This window comes from Phoca vitulina, unplaced genomic scaffold (assembly GCF_004348235.1).
Source record: "Phoca vitulina isolate PV1807 unplaced genomic scaffold, GSC_HSeal_1.0 scaffold100, whole genome shotgun sequence".
Lineage (NCBI taxonomy): Eukaryota > Metazoa > Chordata > Mammalia > Carnivora > Phocidae > Phoca > Phoca vitulina.
The window spans coordinates 1,721,675-1,739,268 of NW_022589803.1; the positions used below are offsets into that span (position 1 = coordinate 1,721,675).

General features: G+C 53.1%; 1 protein-coding gene across 1 annotated transcript in view; it reads left to right on the plus strand.

The window, feature by feature from the left end:
• Positions 1-2,456: 2,456 nt before the first annotated feature.
• The window catches only part of HIC2 (HIC ZBTB transcriptional repressor 2), a 30,382-nt gene continuing 15,244 nt past the window's right edge, over positions 2,457-17,594 (plus strand). The window contains 1 exon segment of the mRNA XM_032397615.1: positions 2,457-2,511. The gene's annotated coding sequence lies outside the window, so the exon portion shown is untranslated.

Genomic DNA, 17,594 nt, shown 5'->3' on the forward strand with positions numbered 1-17,594 from the left:
ATGTTACTTTTCTAATAAAATACTAAAATATACATGTGTATGAAAAAAAATCGCAACCCCTGGAGAGAACCTCTGTAAATAATTTGGTGTATTTTCTTCATTTGCTTCTCCATGGATCAATATTTTGTATTTTGTATATACTTGCACAGTTTTTTCTCTTAATATCATTTGCACATTTCTAGGTCATAAAACATCTTTGTAAACACTGCTTGTAGAGGATGCTTAACATTTTATCATGTGGGCTGTTTAACCAATCCTCTATTGTCAGACATTTATGCTGTGTATGAATTTTTTCATTATTATAAATGACACTGGAAAAATATGATTGCACATTAATTTTCAAATGCAAATGAAACAAGTGACTACTGAGTGCCTATTAAGTCTCAGGTGTGCTCTGGGCACTGAGGTTCCAAGCTTATGGTCTGGTTACAAAGACAGATCATCAAGCCTATGGCCTTCAAATGTGGTTAATTTCTTTAAAACAGAATCTGGAAGATAGATTACTACTGCTCCGAGGACGTATTGATCATTGTAAAAGATTTTTATTTTTGACTCGTACTGTCAAATTCACGTTCAGAAATTTTGAGGCAATTTGTATACTTCCAACAATATATGAGAGTGATTACCCACCCCTGCCTGGTGTTTGAAGGTTATCGTTTGAAACCAATTCCTGATTTGGTAGAAAACAAAACAACCCCCCCCAACCCTCAGTATTCTGTAGTTTTAATTGGCATGTCTTTGGTTATTAGAACATTGACATTTTTTCAGTAGTTTCTTTCTTTCTTAAAGATTTTATTTATTTACTTGAGACAGAGAGGGAGAAAGAGAGAGCACGAGTGGTGGAGAGGGACAGAGGGAGAAAAGCAGACTCCCTGCTGAGCAGGCCCCTGGGATCATGACCTGAGCCAAAGGCAGACACTTAACCCACTGAGCCACCCAGGTGCCCTAAATAGTTTCTTCAAATAGTTGAGTTCTCTACTAAACGCTACTCATGGAATATGCTTTTTCTTCCTTACCAATGATTGATATTTCTCTTTTCATTTATTATGTTCTTACCATTTCTAGGATCTGTTTCTAGGCTTTTTTCCCCCCTGGTTTGTACCACACTGGGTTGACTGCAATAGCTTTATAACGTAAGTATCTGTTAGAGCAAGTCCACCCTCATTTGTGGGAAATGATAGCTGTTTTTGGTTATTTATTCTTGCAGATGAACTCGGAAATTTGTCAAGTCTGGTTAGGATTACATTAATTTTATGCATTACATTCAATATACATTCACATTTAATATACATCAAATTTATACATTAATCTGGAAAGAACGGTCGCATAACCAGCCTTCTGAGGGGGATTATTGAATTGGCTTTCTGTTTTGGCTAGTGCTAGGGCACAACTTCCCTGCATGGCAAGTCTGGGTTCTTCTCAGACTTTGACTGTGGTGTATTCTTTTGTTTGGTGTCCAAAGTAGACAGACGTCCATTAAGTAACTCCCTAGAGAAGTGGCTACGGCTCAGGGCCAGCTCCAGCCTCTCAGCAGGCCATCTGAACGATTGCCACGAGCCTGGGTCCAGGCGGGCCAGCTTAGGAACAGTCGCTTGACCCCAGGGGCCTGCGAGGGGCTGCGGTCACCGGAAGGGGCTGGCTGAGCACCGCGTGCTCGCGACCTCCGCGCCCTCTGAGCAGGTAAGGCCAGCCCGCGGGGCTGCAGGAGCGGGGACCCGAAGGGGCGCTGGGGTCAGGGGTCAGGGAGTCCCCTTCCCCTCCGGACCCAAACGGCCCGGGGCCTCCTCGGGAGCCCAGATCACGCCTCCTGCAGTCCCGGGGGTGCTGCGCCTTTGACGGTGGGGTCCCTGCGGGGGGCACAGAGGTGCGAAGGTGTCCTGGAGGTGGGGCGCACGCAGGTTGCTCAGGGATTCTTGATGGGGGCCTCCGAAGGGTCAGGGTCAGGCTCAAAGGGGGTCAGCTCTGAGTGTGCGGGCTGGGCGTGGGCCTGTTGGGGTCCAGAGTCCTCTTCCTGGGGGTGGGTGGGCGGTCCGGGCGTTTCGGTGGTGCTGTCGCGGTCCCGCCCCTGCACCTGGGGTCGGGGTCGGGGTCGGGCCGGGCGCCCACGGTCGGGGTTCCCGGCTCCTCCGCGCGCCCCTCCCCCACGGCGCCGTCCAGCAGGCTTGTCGCCCCGCCCTGCCCAGTGTTCGGACCGCTTACCAGCTCCGCCCCGTCCCTCAGGCCCCGCCCATACCAAGAACCCGCCCCATCCCGCCCCGGCCCCGCCCCGCCGCTCGCCCATTCAGATGTGGGTCAGGGGTGAGCGGGCGGCGCCGACGTCACAAGCTTCCAAGATGGCGCCGGGCGGGCGGCTGTGAGCGGCGCTCGGGGCGCGCTGGGCGGGGAGCCGAGCCGGGCCGGCGGCGGGCGGACGGGGCGGGCGCAGGCGGCGCGAGTCGGGCGCCGAGGACGAGGGGCCGCGGGCAGGGCCGGCCGGCCGGCGGGCGGAGCGCCGCCGCCGACGCACACGAGGTGAGAGGGGGTCGGGGGCAGCGGGGGGCGCGGGCGGGGGCCGCGGGCGGGCGCGCCCCCGGGGAGAGGGGCGTGGGCGGGCGCGCGCCCGCCGGGACTGGGCGGGGGCGCACGCGGGACCCCCGGCCCGACGCAGCCTGCCCCGGCTTTGTGGTCCGGGTGCCCGGTAGGGCGCGGGCGGCGGGGGACACTGGGCACAAAGCCCCGGGGCCGCGCCAGGCCGGGGCGCGGGTCTGCGGAGCGGGGGTCGGCGGGCGAGCGGGCGCCGGCTCTTTGTGCCTTTTCATTAGCAATCTAATCCGAACAGCGTCGGGCGAGCTGCGCTGCCTGACAGGCGGGCGGGCTTCCATTATGCAAACGGCCCAGCGGCCGCCCCTCGTAGGGGGATTTTGCTATTTCCAGAACTGCGGCCCTTCTCTGCCTGCCGGTCCCCTTTTCTTGCCCCCTCCCCGCGGGAAGACCGGCCCGGGCAGGGGCAGGGTTGGCCTTGGAGGGACCGCTCCCAGAGGGCCAGGCCCTGCGGCTGGTGGGCTCGCTGCCCTGCCCCCAGACCTCTCCTGTAGGCAGCCACTTGGCAGGAAGAGAGATGGGCTTGGGGGAGGGGGTCGGCTGGCAGGGGGAGGGGACCGGCTGGCAGAGGAAGGGGGCTGAAGGGCCTCAGCTTGTCACTCTCTGTTTATCTACCAAGATGGTTCATATCCACCTAGACTTATTTGGTGGGGGGGTGGGGTGGGGGGGAGGCAGGGATGCCTCTCCCTGGGGGGCAGTGACTTATGGAGAGGAGGGAGGGAGGTCAGATAATGCGCCCAGCGGCCCCACCCAGAACAGCGTGGGACTGCTTGGGGAAGGGAGCCTAGTGCTGATCCGGATGGGTTGGAACGGTTTTGAAGTTATTTATTCGTGTCTTCTATCCCCTCCACCCTCAGTGTCTTTCTTAGTAGGAGTTGCCAAGCACATCTGGAAAGCTAGGTTCCCGCCCCCCCACCCCCCAACAGCAGGAGGGGTGTAACCCAGGGAGGCCACCCCTCTGACATATGTGGTTGGGGGGAGGGGTAGAGCTTTGCCCATAGGAATCCTGTGGCGGTGGATTGTTGACTGATGTGGGGATGGCTGCGCTGGGGGGAGGAGGAGAGCTGGCAGGTAGTGGAGGGGCCTCCAGAGCTGCTAGGCTGAACTTGGGGCTGTTCTCCAGGGACTTTGGATGGAGGGATAGGAGCTAGGTCACCCAAACCCAGGACCTTTCTGGATCTAGCATTTATTGGTTCCTGGCTCCTGGCCTTACTTCTGCCCTTCCATTCCCATCTGCCAACTCTGGACTTGCTGGCCCTTTTAGCAGACGTTTTCAGGAGCACGGGCCATGTGGCTGGTCTGTAGCCCTGGCTCCAGGAGAGAGTGTACACTTAGCAGAGCAGGGTTGCTGGAGTGGTCTGAAAAAAAGCAGATGGGCCGGCCTCAGGCTGGCCTCCAGAGACAAAGCTGTGTGGTGAGATTGCTGGTTAGCCGGCTCTTAGCACCAAGGGGGGGATGGGAAGCTGATACTTGGGGGTTGAACTGAGTCTTTTGGCCCAGGAGTAGGTCGCCTTGCCTTCGAGTGAACCTTTGGTCCTGTGTAGTTGGGCTTATGAAAATCTCTGGGTCCCACGGGAAGGCAGTAGACTCAGAAGGGTGGGAGGGGGCTCCCCACCTGCCTGCCCGCCTTAGGGGTCAGAACTCCCAGGTTGATCTGCTTTCCTTTGGCTTCTGGCTTTCTGCAGACGAGTTGTGGGGAGTTGCTGAGTACCTCTTGCCCAGCTTCTCTGGCCATTTGACTCAGTGTGCTGGTGTGTGCCCAGAATTTCTCCCTGCAGTGTTTTCCTGCCAGTTGTTAGGACTTGTAGATTAGTCACTCAGCTTTTACAAGCGATTCCTGAAAAGAAAAATCTCCCTCTGGTTGCTGGCTCTGCATAGAGGAAGAAGCAGCCCGAGGGAGCCAGGCCTTTAATTAAAGCAAAACTGAAATGATTGCTGCAGTTGCTGGAAGGAGAAGCAGCAGCGCAGGTGGGGCAGAGGCGCTGCGTCCTGTCCTGCCGGGCAGTACCTGCTCTGGGGACAGGTAGGCAGGATCCCATCCCATCCTCATTCCCTGGTCTTGGCCAGCAGCCCAGCCTTCTCCACAAGCTGCAGTCCTGGATTAATCCTCACGTAGTGTTTTCTTTCCATAGATCAGATTTCTCATTTTGTTAATAAGCACAGCCTCCGATCCACTTGAAGTCAGCTGTCGTGGACTTGGAGCAACAGGGTTTTGCATTATTGAGCTGACAGGCCTGCTGCCTTCCCGGAGTCCTTATTGTGTGTCAGGGTCAGGTCTGGGGGGGGGGGGCTTGGGGGCAGTGCCTATTAATCAGCAGCTAGCCCCCAGAGAAGGGCTGGCTGGGCAGTTCTGGAGAGTCGGAGGAGTGAGGAGGGAATAAAGTTCAGTTTACCCAGGGGACCTGTGGTTTTGCCCTTTTGCTGGCCTGTTGGCCTCAAGCTGTCAGCCCCACCCAATAGCTTGCTAGCCTTGCCCACTGGGGCTGAGGGCCACTGCCCCCAGGACCTGATCACTAAGAGGGTGGGGGCTCTTCCTGTTTCTGGCACCTGGGAGGCAGCTTTCACCATTGAGAAGAAACAACCAGTCAGGTTCTTGCCCTCCTGGCTCTTGGATCCTGGCTTGGGAGGGACTCCTGGAGGGCAGTGAGAGGGAACTGGACTTAGAAAGTCTGGAGTGCAACATTGGCTCTGCCGTTTACTCTCCGTGTGACCTTGGACAGTGATTGATTCTGAGCCTTAGTGTCCACATGTCTAAAATGGGAGCAAAACTTGAGTTTACATTCATGTATCACTGCCCTCGAGAGCTCAGCCTGGGGCAGACAGACAGGCAAACAAACGATTGTAAGATAGGCTGATAAGGGCTGGCACAGTGCTGTATGCAGTGCAGAGGGCACCGCGGGGCTGGTGGCTGTAGCTGCGAGGCATGGAGGAAGGGGCCGGCTCCGGGCTGGAGGAGAGCCACAGATGCCATGCTGGGTTCGGGTTGGCTGTAGGAGAGGGGTTTTAATGCGGAGCGCATGGAAAGACAGTGGCGGTGTGGAGTGTGGCCAGGGAGACGGGAGAGCCGCGAGGCGAGAGCGCGAGCCTGCAGACGCTGTGTGTTAGAGAAGCTAGCACAGGAGCGCCCTCTGCGTGCCAGGCAGCTGGGAGGCTCTTTTGTAAGCTTTTTATGCCTCCAACAAGATTTTCTGAGAACAGACACCCCAGGGGTGCAGTGCCCAGCCCCTGCAGCTCGGCTGGATCGTGCTGGTCTCGGACTCTCACAGCCTTGCCAACAAGTGGTAGGCCGTAGGCCGGGAGATAGGGGCACACTCGAGTTTTCTCGGAACCCTTCCAGGTCAGCACCTCTTACAGACGGTAAATGAGACTCAACTGGGAGGTTACATAACTTGCTGGGGCTGCAAGTAAGCAACTGGTCAGGCTGGGGCTGGAGGGTAAATGCCTTTGACTCCAGGGCTTTGTGAGGGCCCGTGTGGTGTGGAGTCTAGAGAGGTCTGAGCTCCAAGCAGGGAGAGGCCAGCAGACAGCCCCCTCCCCAAGAGGATCCTGGTTCCGGCTTAGGGGCTTCCAAACAAGCCAGGCCAGTTTGACTCTGCCTGGCACCGCCAGCCTGTGCTTCCTGCTGGGAGGGGCCTTGCCCTAAGGGATAGGGACCTGGGCTGGGGGAGGTCTCTGAGAGCTCCTGTAGCCTGGAGTGGCGGGAGTGGCGGGAGTGGCGAAGCAAGGCAAAGCAAGAGTAGCGGGTGGGGGTTGGGGGTTGTATGTGGGCCCCCAGTGAGCTTGATAAGGAAGGGAAAGCCAGGAGGCGACTCCAGGCCTGTCACAATCCAGAGGGAAGGGCCCAGGCTGGGGTGCCTCTGCTGAGGGAGGGTGTGGCTGGACTTCGTTGAGAGAGTGATCCTAAGAACCTGCCTGGGACAGTCAGGAAGGGGTTCAGAGCCTCTCCTTCAGACTGCTTAGTTTTCATGTTTTTCATGGTAATGTCGCATGTGGGTGGAGGAAGGGGGGATTGTGGCCTTGGGGTTAGAGCAGGTCCTCCTGTGGGTGAGAGGGGACAGAACAGCCAAGGGGCCTTGCTGCTGCTTCTGAGATACGGAGCCCAGAGTGGGTGCCTGTTTACTGTTTGAGGGTAACCCACCTCCGTGGGCACTCAGGGTAGGGATGAGGAGGGAGAGTGGGGTATGGAAAGGCCGGTGGCCCCGTCTTCCAGGGCCATACCTCCAGCTCTCCCTGTCCATTCCATGGCAATCCCAAGGGCCACTAAGGAAAGGCGGTGTTTGGGCTTGGCTGGGGGGCTGCTTCCAGGTGGGGAGTTGGCCTCTTGAGGAGATAGATGGAAGCCGCTGTGCAGACTTGTCCCGTGCAGACTTGTCCCATGCGTTCCAGACTGCGGCGGCGGCCTCAGGCTTCTTTCCCAGCAGCACCTGTGGGTGGGTGGGTTCTCTCAGTGAGTATCGGGAGGGGCCTCTCCAGTGCCTTGAGAACAGTAACTACCTGCCACGTAACCCCCCCCACCCCCCGCCCAGAGGTGTTCCCATCACCACACTGGGGTCTGAGCTCCCTCGGCCTCTTCATCAGCCTGGGTACAGGCCCTTTAAGGAGGAGGAATGCCCGTGGCCTTTGTAGTACCCTCACCTGTGCTGCTTTGGAAGCTCATAAGATCTTGGTGAATTCTTGTTCCTGAAATGAATGAGAAGCGAGAGTAGGGTAGATGGCTGGGAAGGTGGAGTCTGAGGGCTCCGTGGCCTGCCCCTCTGTGGACACCATGGTACTTTCCTTGTGACGAGTGCTTGCTACACATTGACCCATTAAGTATGTGCTGGTACCTGTGCTGCCTGGAAGAGGCCTGCCTGCTGGCGCCCTGGTTTTCAGCCCTGCACATGAGGATCACCTGGGAGCTGGTAGAGGCTGGCACAGCCTGGACTATTTCTAACATCCATGTTTCCTAAGACTTGGAAATGAATTTGATGTGTAGCCAAGATCGAGAACCACTGCTTTAGCAGGTGATGAATCTATGTTGGTAATAGAATCAAGCAAGTGGTGAGTCCAGATCGACCAATGCATTATGATCTGGGGTGGTCATGAACTGCTTTACTCTGATGGCCCAGTGGGATCGAATTTACAGAACAAGTTGGGTTGATTCTCTTAGTTACTAGGGTCTTGGAGAAGCACCAGACACAGAAGGGGTCCCTCTTACATGGGAGACACCCCCAGGCCGTGTGCACTAAGGGGGCATCTCTTCGGAGGTCCCTGGAGAGCCGCCTGCTGCTCTTGACCCCAGGACTCTTCATCCTGCTTGGTTTTCAGAGTTTACCTGTTCTGGTTTTGGGGTTGCATTCTTGGGTCCTGGTTGACCTCTGTGTGTCCTGGCAGGGCCTGATGTAGTGACATTTGGGATCCTTGTGGCTCCCTAATGAACCCACTGTGACCATAGCTGGGGACCCCTGGGACCTGAGCCCCTATTTTTCTCTTTGACCTCAAGGTCCCCGGGGGAGAGAGGTTGGTCCCTGAGGTTGCTTTTCTGGATGGTTATCTGGGCAGGAAACAGAGTAAGGGGGGTGGCTGTGAAAGGGCATTGGAGGTAGAGCTTCAGGTAAGACCTGGCTCCAGCTCTCTTTGCTAGAACAGAACAATGGGGCGGTCCTGGGGGTTAGTGCTTATCTGTGGGCAGATGGAACGTAAGACAGCCCTGCTTGCTCTGGGCAGCTTACAGAATGAGGTGAGCATAAGGCCCCTGAGTCTGGTGTGGTTCTTGTTGATGTCCTGGTTAGGAAGTGCTGCTGCCTATTAGGGAAGGAAGACCAGCCTGGGCTGGGGCAGTGAAGGAGAGGGGATCAAGAAGTCTTGGCTGGTAGTCGAGGAAGAAGTGGGTGGTGTTGGGAGCACAGGCAGGGTGTCTTTCCTCTCTGTTCTTTCCTGCCTGTGCACATCTTGGTAGATGGACTCTGGGGTTCTGTCTTGAGGCTAGTGATCCTGGGGGTGGGTTCCTGCCTCAGCTCTTTTGTCTCTTCGTCCCACCCTGCCGCAGGACTTCCCTGCTCTTCCTGCTGGTAGAAAGTGGCTGGTGGTTTGTCTGACAGGTTTTACTGTAGCTCTGCTTGAAGGGTGGTTCCCACAGAATTCCTGACAGAATGCTAGGGAAGTAGGGGCAGAAGAGGGCCAGGGGCTCACTTTTGGGCTCTTACCCCATGGTAACCCTGTGGGAAGTGTTCTGAATTTAATCCTTGGAACATAACCCATGCAGTGCCAATCATTTTATCAGTCTTCACTGTACAAGTGGCTCAGAGAGGTTAGGCAATTAGTCTCAAGTCACATAGCTAGGAAGCTGGTAGAGAAGTTAAATCTTTTTTTTTTGAGATTTATTTATTTTAGAGAACACAAGCAGTGCGGGGGAGGGGGAAGGAGCAGTGGGAGAGAGGGAATCCTTTTTTTTTTTTTTAAGATTTTATTTATTTGAGAGAGAATGAGACAGACAGAGCATGAGAGCGGGGAGGGTCAGAGGGAGAAGCAGACTCCCTGCTGAGCAGGGAGCCCCATGTGGGATTCATCTTGGGACTCCAGGATCATGACCTGAGCCACCCAGGTGCCCGAGAGAGAATCCTTAAACAGGCTCCCCCCTGAGCATGGAGCCCAGTGCAGCGCTGGATCCCAGGATCCCAAGATCATGACCTGAGCCGATATCAAGAGTCAGATGCCCAACTGACTGAGCCACCCAGGCACCCCGGTTAGAGAAGTTCTAAGAGTAAGGAAACACAACCACACATGTGTGGCAGCCTCAAACACGTATGTGTGGGCTCCTTCCTCTGAGCAGTGCTTGGGCCTGAGGACAGTCAAGGTTTTCATTTTGAGTGGGGTGGCAGTATGGCTGTCTTAGACAAAGCCTGGAGCTGGACGGTAGTTCCTTGTAAACTGGGGAGGGACCACAACAAGCCTGGTGAGCAGGTCCGTTCCCCATCCTCCAGGTGGGGTCTGGGGGAGCTCAGGGGGTCAGGACTCCCTGGGTCATCCTTACCCTTCCAGTGCCAACTCCTTCCCTTCTGGCACGTTGGACTGTGTAAACTTGGGCTTTTGTTGACCACTTTCAGAGGATCTGTGAGGGGGATGGTCTGGGGGTTCCTGGGAACTCTGAGCTGAGCTCCTTTTCTTCTCTTGGTGTTCTCACTGCGGGCGGACGAGAGGTGCTTGGGCACTGCCAGCGGTGCTGTGTGGGACTGAGCAGGGTGGCGTCTCTCTTAGCATTGTGAGGCTGTTTCTTGGTAGATGGGTGATCTTGGCAATGAGGAGAGGGGCCAAGCCATAGCCTAGTCAGGTCCCCTGGGCCAGCTCTAGCAGGTGCCTTTCTCACCTGCCACTAGGCTCCAGGTGCAGGTGGGTCGCACACTGAGCCTGGGTTGTCCTTTGGCTGTGGTAGGTGAACCTGAGCGCCAGAGGGGTGCAGGCCAGGGGAGAGGACTGTTTCCAAAGTCCCACATTCCATGCGTGTGTTGACGCTGATAAGGGCAGCAGGGCTGGCTTAGCTGCTTTGGGCAGGAGGGGACTTTGACTTCATGCCCCCAGCAGGCCACGAGCTTGCACATCCTGCTTCCTGTAGCACCCCTCCCCCACCTCCCCCTCTGACCACCTCTGCCTCAGGAGGGCCGGAGCAATCAGCCTGGGACCTACAGTGTACAGAGGCCCAGCTTGCTCCCAAAGCATTGCCAGCTCTGAGTAAGCAGGCCTTTTTGGAGGTCTCTTCAGAGTTTTCTGTCAGCCCTGCCTCTTAGAGTATTTGGTGAACAAGTGTGGTTTTGGGAAGAATGCCTCTCTGCCTCGCTTTCCTTGCCTGTAAAATGGGTTGTTAGAAATATTTGAGCCGGGGCGCCTGGGTGGCTCAGTTGGTTAAGCGACTGCCTTCGGCTCAGGTCATGATCCTGTAGTCCCAGGATCGAGTCCTGCATCTGGCTCCCTGCTCAGCAGGGAGTCTGCTTCTCCCTCTGACCCTCCCCGCCTCTTATGTGCTCTCTCTCTCTCTCAAATAAATAAATAAAATCTTTAAAAAAAAAGAAAAATATTTGAGCCTAGGGTGCCTGGGTGGCTCAGTCATTAAGCGTCTGCCTTCGGCTCAGGTCATGGTCCCAGGGTCCTGGGATCGAGCCCCACATCGCGCTCCCTGCTTGGCGGGAAGCCTGCTTCTCTCTCTCCCACTCCACCTGCTTGTGTTCCCTCTCTCGCTGAGTCTCTCTCTGTCAAATAAATAAAATCTTAAAAAAAAAAATATTTGAGCCTAGTGCATATCAGCTGTTCTCAGTGATTTGTGGACCACTTGGGGTCCCCAAGACCCTTTTCATAGTTCTTTTTTTTTTTTTTTAAAGATTTTATTTATTTGACAGAGATACAGCGAGAGAGGGAACACAAACAGGGGGAGTGGGAGAAGGAGAAGCAGGCTTCCCGTGGAGGAGGGAGCCCGATGTGGGGCTCGATCCCAAGACCCTGAGATCATGACCTGAGCCGAAGGCAGACGCTTAACAACTGAGCCACCCAGGCGCCCCGACCCTTTTCATAGTTCTTAGAAGTTACTGGCCTTTGTCCTGTGCAAAGCCGTGGTGGGTGGTACGCATCACCCAGAGCTGTGTTCTCTACAGGTAGTGCTCCAGATGGAGACAGCCAGTCTTAATGAGTGTCCTGGGGAAGCAGTACAGATGACTGAGGAGTGTATCTAGACCCTGGGGTACATGTCTTTTTAGTATTAGTGACAAAATGGGGACTTTGCATGACTACTGTGAAGTATAACTGTTTCTGGAAAGCACTTTGCATTTGCTTGGGCTGTGCTCTGAACTAGCTGCTTTTTCTCCTGGAACATTGTTTTTAGTTGAAAGAACAACCGGCAGACAAGGTGTGGTTATTCAGACTTGGAGAATTTGTTCAGACATTTTCTCAAATGCAGAAGGTGAGCTTTGCCACGTCAAGGAAAACAACTGACAATATGTGTTGCCAGTACTAGAACCCTCAAGGGAAAATGAGTTTTGGAAAACTCCTATCCATCACTGTGAGCCTGACTTAGCCTTCACTGATAAGATCAGCGGTGATATTAGCACCTGGAGTTTTTTGGTGTCTATAATGAAATGTGATGACATTTGGAAGATCTGATCAACTCAGTGAACCAAAATTTTCCAGATGACCAGTGCTTGAAGTTGCACAATCTTGCGTGGATAGGAGTGCGGCGTAGACCAGGGGATTTTTGCGTAACTGAGTGTGAGATAGTCACGGATACGATTTCAGAGTCTCCATTGCAACTTTTTTCTTTTTTTTTTAGATTTTTAAAATTTAAGAGACTGAGCATGAGTGGGCGGGGGAGGGGAGAGGGAGAGGAAGAAGCAGACTCCCTTTTGAGCTCAGAGCCTGATGGGGGCTGGATCCCAGGACCCTGATACCATGACCTGAGCCGAAGGCAGACATTTAACTGATGGAGGCACCCAGGTGCCCCCTCCATTGCAACTTTTAAGAGACCACCACTTGAGTTTCAGTGTAATGTCAATGAAGAAGAGCCACAATTAGCTGAAAGGATTATTAAAATACTCCTCCCTTGGGGCGCCTGACTGTTGAGCGTCTGCCTTTGCCTTGGGTCATGGTCCTGGGGTCCTGGGATCGAGCCCTGCATCGGGCTCCCTGCTGAGCGGGGAGCCTGCTTCTCCCTTTCCATTTGCCTGCTGCTCCCCCTGCTTGTACTCTCTCTCAAATAAAAAAAAAAATCTTTAAAAAAAATACTCTTCCCTTCTATCTGTGTAAAGTCACATTTCTTTTTCTTTTTTTAAATATTTTACTTACTTATTTAACAGAGAGCGACACAGCGAGAGAGGGAACACAAGCAGGGGGAGTGGGTGAGGGAGAGGGAGAAGCAGGCCTCCCGCCCAGCAGGGAGCCTGACCCGGGACCTGGGATCCAGCAGGGAGCCCAGAGAGGATCCTGGGATCATGACCCGAGCCAAAGGCAGACGCCCAACAACTGATCCACTCAGGGGCCCCTAAAGTCACATTTGTTCAGAGACTTGAATCAAAACCTCATCTCATAATAGACCTAAGTGTAGAAACAGATTTGAGAATCTAGCCACTTCTGTTAAGTCAGATGTTAAAGAGATTTAAAATGGAAAACAAATGCAAAAAGGTAAAACTCTTCTCATTGATTTTTTTTTTTTTAAATTTGGGATTTTTTTTCCCCATAAAAATGGTATATGTTAATGTGGTTTTTTGTTTTTAGATTTTTTTTGTTTTTAATTTTTAAGCAATCTCTGTACCCAACATGGGGCTCGAACTTACAACCCCGAGATCAAGAGTCACATGCTCTACCGACTGAGCCAGTCAGGCACCCCAACATGGGTTTCTTATTGCTATCTTAAATCAAGATATTTATTTATTTATTTATTTATTTATTTATTTATTTATTTATTTTTAAAGATTTTACTTATTTGACAGAGAGAGACACAGCAAGAGAGAAGGAACACAAGGGGGGGTAGTGGGAGAGGGAGAAGCAGGCTTCCCATGAGCAGGGAGCCCGATGTGGGGCTCGATCCCAGGACCCTGGGATCATGACCTGAGCCGAAGGCAGACGCTTAACGACTGAGCCACCCAGGCGCCCCAAGATACTGTTTTAATTGCCAGTTTGTTTAATATGGTAACTGGAACAGTAACACTGACTGTAGTAATACTACTGTAGTAAACCGCATGGAAGTTTGCTGGGAGTCCTAAGTTTGAAGAACGTAAATGGCAGTTTTGGAAGTGCTGATGGGAGGGTGCTGGGCAGCCTTCTCTCCTTTCTCATTACCCCCTCTTTACTGCCTGCCTCTCTTCTCTCATGTATTATTTCATCCTCTTCTCTGCACTGCTCCTTCCTGGCCAGTATTTGCTCACCCAATACACCTTTACGAGGGCCTGCTCCATGCCCGGTGCCGCTGTGGCTGCTGGGCTAGTGGGACACAGGGTCCCTCACCTTGGGAGCCTGGTTGGGGGTGGGAGGGCATGGGCAGAGGGGAGGTGCACAGAGGGAAGCAGCTGGGCTGCTAGCTCTGACATCGGGCCCTGGGAGAAATGCAGGGCTGGCTTCGCAGCTGATGGGCACTCAGGCATGATGGTGGACCAGATTTTCTACAGAAGCACCCTGCAGGCCAGCCTGGAGTGTGGACTTTATCCAGGCGTCGGGAATGCATTGAAAGCTTTAAGCAGGGGAGTGACTGGATGAGATCGGTGTTTGAGAAAGATAACTCAGGGTTGATTGGACTCCGAATTGGAGGGGGCAGAGGCTGCAGAGGGGAGATGTGTGCTGGACTTCGGTATTTTCACTTAGAGTGGTGTTAACTGCCCTTCTTCCCCTCCAGTCCTTTGGAGGGTTCCTGGGCTTTCCCTCCTGTTGGGTGAGGCACATGGCCTCCCAGGTATGGAGGCCCTAGCTTCTGTTGCTTTCTTTTAATTAATTTATTTTTTAAATTTTGTTGCTTTCTATTTATTAGGACAGAGTGGTACTTTGTGGGCTTCTCCGGTGGGACTGAACCCTCCGAAGCCCTTCTTGGCATCTTGTTGCCATATTCGCCCAGCTGTGTTGCCCTGCAGTGTTTGGAGGGGGGGTCTCTAGGTCAAGTGACTATGTGAGGGATGCTCAAGTGAGTGTCACACAGCTGTAGTCTCTGGCACCGCCCTGGATCTAGAAGGTCTCGTCTCGCTCCCCTTTCTTTTGGGGTTCCTGCACAGAGCATGCCAGCTTCCTCAGTTGACTTGAGGATTGCGCTCTGGGTGATTTACAAATGTTACCGAGAGAGTATAAATTACGTGTGCGCACCTACAGGTACAGTGGACACCGCACACCCTCGCCTCCCCCACCCGTGTGAGAAACAGCCCCTGGACACCCGCCTGTGCTGCTTCCCACTTCATCCCTGCCTGCCTCCAGAAATCACTCTTCTGAATTGTGGGTTAAGCATTCCCTAGCTTTTCTTTGTCGCTTCCCTGGGCTTGTCTGGATCCTTGAACAGCGGGTGGCTGGGTTTGGCCGAGTTTGCTCTTTGTGCACTCAGAGCCCGGCACTCATCTCTATTTTGAGATTCACTGAAGTGCCGGGTGTAGCTGTGGTTTCTGCGATCCTGTTCCCACTTGGAGTGGGCCAGGGTGGCGCTGTCCTCCACTTTATTGTCCGGCCTGCTAGTGGGGGTTTGGGTGTTTTCAGGGCGGGGTTTTTGTTGCTTCCTAAGTAGCCCCATTTTCACCCCATCGCTGGCTCTACTTCTCCAGGCAGATAAATGCCTGTTCAGTTTGTTTTCTGTCTCTAAAACCGATTTCGTAATGCTAGACAATCCTTCCAGTACCACTGAGACTCCATTTTAAAAGTAGAGTGACACTGGGAGTGTGTTTTCCTCAAGTCTGAGTGGATTTCTGTCCGATTCCCTTTCTGAGCTCTTGGCCTCTCCTCTGTTAGACCCTTCAAGATACCTGCTGGACACCTGAGACCTCTTCTGTAAGGTGCTGCACCTGGAGGCTTTTTAGGCACAGGCCATAGAGTGTGAGGTTTTCTATAGAAGTTCCCTAATTTTATCCTTAAAAATGGCTTTTTAAAAACTAGTGGGTGCCCATGGTGTGTCTACTTGATTTTTTTTTTTTTTTTTAATCTTTGGTCTTTGGCTGTAGTTCCTTGAGCCCTTTGTTTGAGAGTTGGGGGGTTTGATCACACTGGAGCCAAGGGGGCTTTTCCTTCTGCTCAGCAGCTCCCTTTGACCCCCTATTCTGGAGGGCCTCGTCTAGTTTCTCCTTGGCTTCCTTCCTTTGATGTGCCTAGCTGGCTGCTCTGGGACCTGCTCAGGCGTTGGTGGAATGGATCCTGTTTGTACCTCACCTGCCAGTTGGAATTTCCTCTTTTCTCCTGGGCCTGATTTTGGAACTGCTCTGTGGAAGTATCGGCTAGACACTAGGATGATTAAAAACTGTCGTCATGTTGTTGTTACTTTGGATGGCAGACACTGATTTTATGGTGGTTTCTAGGTTTTCTGTAGGTTCCTGGCTGGTCTGCAGAGTTCTCTCTTCTAAGATGGACATTCCGTCCTGGACGTGGCCACTCTGTCCTTCAGTGCTCTGCTTCTTGTCTTGTGATGATGATTATTAGTTGGTGGTTCAGGGAGGTTATTTCCTGACTTGGGTCTACTGGCTAATCAGGACCAAGACTGGGCCCAGCTTCCCACCTGAATGTTTCTGTGCCTTGTATTATATTCAGGTACGTTGTACATAGGCAACGTGTGCAGTTGTGAATGACAGCTCTGAGGGTTCTTCACAGATGGACATACTTGCGTAACCAGTATCCAGAATGAGAAACACAACCCCGGAACCCCCTCGTGAGTCCTTTAAGTCACCCCCTGTGCTCCGCCGCTCCTCCCTCACCCTTGGACTCGTCGTGCTGCCTGCTTTCCGACTTGCATGAATGGAATCAACACCACATAGTCTCTTTTCGGCCTGGATTCTTTGGTCAACAGGATGCTCGAGAGACTCATCTATGTGCATGTAAATCAAACTGGTGACCTCGCCAACAGTCAGCTATTTTTAACCTATAAAAGGCACATTTGTATGGTCCTGTTCAGATGGTCAGTTGTGCTCATGGCTGCCTAACAGCCCCTATACCTTCAGCTACCCGCTGTCCTGTAGGTGTCAGGCTCCTGTGACCAGGGCTGCCGCGCATATGCCTGCCTGGGTTTTGGTGAGCAGGCGGGTAGATTTCTGTTGGTGTAGACCTTGGAGTGCATTTTCTGGACCACAGGGTTTGCATGTTTTCATTCTTGGCCTTATTTCTAAAGTATCACTTATCTCTTTCCTCGGGAAATATTCCTTTAGTTTTCGCCCAGCTAATTAAAGCCCCATCATTACTGTCTGGCATCAAGTTTTGTTTTTCTCTGATTCCCCTTTAGGGTGGCATCTCTCTAATCCTGGCCAGGAGGGTCACGTCGAATTGCGGGGCAGGGCAGTGCTTCCTTAATGCCAGCTTGCCTTGAGACTTTGACTGGCCTACAGCAACCATGTGGGTGAAGGGTTGTCAACTGCCCTTTCTTGGGAAGGACTGCCCTACATTGAGAGGTGATTCTTGCCCCCTGCTTTTTTAAAAGATTTATTTAGGGGCACCTGTGTGGCTCCAGTCAGTTAAGCATCTGCCTTCAGCTCAGATCATGATCCTGGGGTCCTGGGATAAGGCCCCATGTGGAGCTCCCTGCTCACCAGGGAGTCTGCTTCTCCCTCTCTCTGAAATGAGTAAGTTTAAAAAAAATCCTAAGATGTATTTATGTTTGAGAGAGAGCGCAAGCATGAGGCAGGGAGGGGCAGAGAGAGGAGAGAGAGAATCTTAACGCAGACTCTCTGCTGAGCGGGGAGCCGGACGCGGATCTCGATCTCGACCCTGAGATCACGACCTGAGCCGAAATCAGGAGTCCGACGCTTAACCGACTGCACCACCTAGGCGCCCCTCTTCCTGCTTTTTGGTCATGAAATATTTTTTTCTATGATGTGACTGTGATAGAAGATGGTAGGGGTTTGGGTTAGTTTTGCTTTAATTCTTGTAGAGCCCTTAGTTGGCATAAGAAATTGTTAGCTACTAGGATTGATTATGAAATTGTGGAGTTGGAGTTTCTTTCCAGGAGCCATGGGCGGGCAATTGTAGCTCTGTGACTCAGCTGTGACCCATGTCTCTCCCTCTGGGACTTAGTTATCTCATCTGAAGGGTGTCCCCGGGGCACCTGAGATGTTTGTGATAGTCTCTTCCAGTGGGGCTGCCCAGGCTTTCCAGGTGCCCTTTTAGCTCCTCGAAGGTGGAATTTCCACCTATTTACCACTGTGCCGTGCTGCTCGTCTCCTCCCTTCAGGTCTCTGCCTGCCTCCCAGGTCCAGCAGCCCCTGCCCTTGGCCACACCCTGTCTCCACAGGTGCCTGGTAACCATGCTCCACCTCGGTCTCATGTTCCAGGTCCACCGTCTTTTGTTGTTGTTTTTTATTTTATTTATTTTGTTGTTTTAAAGATTTGTG